This window comes from Marmota marmota, unplaced genomic scaffold (assembly GCF_001458135.2).
Source record: "Marmota marmota marmota unplaced genomic scaffold, marMar, whole genome shotgun sequence".
Lineage (NCBI taxonomy): Eukaryota > Metazoa > Chordata > Mammalia > Rodentia > Sciuridae > Marmota > Marmota marmota.
The window spans coordinates 1552640-1555367 of NW_026000082.1; the positions used below are offsets into that span (position 1 = coordinate 1552640).

General features: G+C 37.1%; 1 pseudogene; it reads left to right on the plus strand.

The window, feature by feature from the left end:
• Nucleotides 1-1521: 1521 nt before the first annotated feature.
• On the plus strand, nt 1522-2487 carry LOC107141424 (annotated as a pseudogene).
• Nucleotides 2488-2728: the final 241 nt, after the last annotated feature.

The window sequence follows — 2728 nt, forward strand, 5'->3', positions numbered from 1 at the left end:
GCCACTTGGAAAAAAATTAAAGCTGTATCACTACTTCTTATACCAAATTAAATGAATTAGAATGCAAATCCAAAAGTAATAGCAAAAAATACCAGAAAAATTCATAAATTAACCAAGTATTGGGATTTGTAATGCTTTTCTAAACATGGTGAAAAATCCAGAAGGAACAGAGGAAAAAGTTGAAAAATGTAATGATGTAAGAATGCAAAATGGCCATGTGTACCCATGGTACATGCCAGTAATCCCAGCACCTCTGGAAACTGAGGCAGGAGGATCACAAATTCCAGACTAGCCTGGTCAAATTAGTAAGACTGTGTCTCAAACTAAAATTTAAAATCAGAATCAGGGTATAGCTCATAGCCAGAGTACCCCTGGGTTAAAAAAAAAAAGTGTACAGAATGGATGAATGGCCATAATACTACAAGTCAAACTACAAATAAAAAGTTATAACAAATGTTGATATGTATGAGAGATAAGGAAGACATTAATATACAAAGAATTTTTGTATACTACCAGGATGACTATAACAGAGTAATTATATTAGGTTTACTTTCCCATAAACAACTACAAAACTTGACAAAATTTATAGCACAACTGCTTTCTGGCATTAGCCCTGGGAGATAAAGAATGGCTTTGTCCCTTGGATTATTTTTTTAACACAAAGAATTGGAGCCTAAGAAGAGAGCATTAGTATCCCTGGGAATGACAGTTGTGAATGGCAAGGCCATTGAGATTTGAGGGCAAGTTACTCTGTAGGAGTGAGCTGTAGAGAGGAATCCCCCAAATATACATGATGTTGCCCTTGGGTCCTTGGCTAAATCCTAAGCTGCATATTCATGAGATAAAACTCTAAGATTCTTAATAGAAAATCTGCTTGTGAATTAAAAGTTTATTAATGGTAAGAGCACAATGTTAAAGAAACACTTATATTTTTATCCCAGCTAGAATAGATAGACATTAGTGAATATCCAGGAGATTGGGGTACAACCCTGAAAATACTATGACTAGGGTTAATAATAAACAACACTATATTAAAAACTAAAATACGGCCTTCCTAGGTAGCCTAAAATATAGCACCAGTGTGATCCAAGTGACCCACCAACAATTTGAGTGCCTAGAAGAAAAAAATTCAACATTCTTTGTGAGACATAACTCAATCCAGAGCCTCTACAACATATTACTTGTAATATACAGTACATTAAACAAAAATTACTAAGTATCTGAACAAATAGGAAATTGAGATATAAAATAATTAATAGAGGCAGATGCAGAAATAATACACATTCTATGGTTCAGGAAACAGCATGTTAAAAATGATTAAAATTAGCACGTTAAAAGAAAGGAAAATAAGGATGAAGTAGAGCATTTTGAGAAACAATTAAAATCTGTAAAGTGGAATCAAATTGGACAAAAACCTAATAGATAGGTTTAATTATAGACAGCTGGTAATGAATAACATAATTGGTAACCTCAAAGATAGATCACCACTACCAATGCCACTGTACTGGCATTCCCAACTTCAAGGACTCCAACTGTTAAGAACATGATGGAGATGCAATTCATGATATGGTTCACATCCTTATAAGAAACTTTCTAAATGGAAACAGAACAATTACACTAAAGTCATGATCTTTACCTCAGTCATAACTCCTGTTTCAATTCATTCTTTAACTCTGAGAATATGTAAGAGATGACTTGACTTTACTGTCTGTCATGTGGATGCCTAGGCCTACCGGAAGGTGTGCCCTATTTCCCAACTGAGAACAAGTGCTCCAAGATTGATAAGATGGCTAAAATGCTGCTTCCTGTTCTTACCCACTTAAGTGTGAAAAGCATCACTGGGACTGGAGTTGGGGCTATAGGTTACATCATTAGCAGATTTGCACTCAATTATCCAGAACTAGGGAAAGGCTGCGTGCTCATTATTAATGTTGCTCCTTGTACTGGATGCCGGATTGACTGGGAAGATTTCTCTCAGGCTTGACAACCAATATTGTGAACATTATTTTGACTTATCACTTTGGACAGAATAAGATTGATCCCCCATTATGTTTCCCAAGAGACATTTCAGTGCCCTTGAGTTTCAGAAATAGCTAAAGGTCAACCTAGATCTTCTTCCAAACTACAGGCTGCATATTGCCTAAGATGACAACCAAGAAAACCTACAGCTCTTCTTGGACTCCTATAATGGATGCAGAGACCTGGAGACTGAAAGAACATACTGGGCCAAAGTGATAACAGATTAAAAACACTAAAGTGTTCTACTTTACTGGTGGGAGGGGATAATTCACTTGCAGTTAAGGCTGTGGTTGAATGGAATTCCTGCATGAATCCTAAATTATAACTTTGCTAAAAAAGATGACAGACTGGAAGACTGCTCCAAGTAGTTCTGCCAAATAATCTCACTGAGGCTTTCAAGTACTGTTTTTAGGGAAAGGAATGGGCTACATACCACCTGCCAGCATGCCCAGCTCACCTGATCACTAACCTACTCAACTTGATATCACTTCTGGAGAAAATCCAACTGGCCTGTCACCAGCATCTGTCAGATGGACTCAAGAATCCTTTGAGTTTCCTGATGTCCTGGATACCAGAGGTGTCCTGATAACAGACACTCTCCCCTTGGGCCATGCAAGTCCATCCTTCTTTAATTGACCACCCCATAATACAACATACTGTCCTGTAAACCAGCCTCTGTTATCTTTAACTCATGCATGAACATAGAACC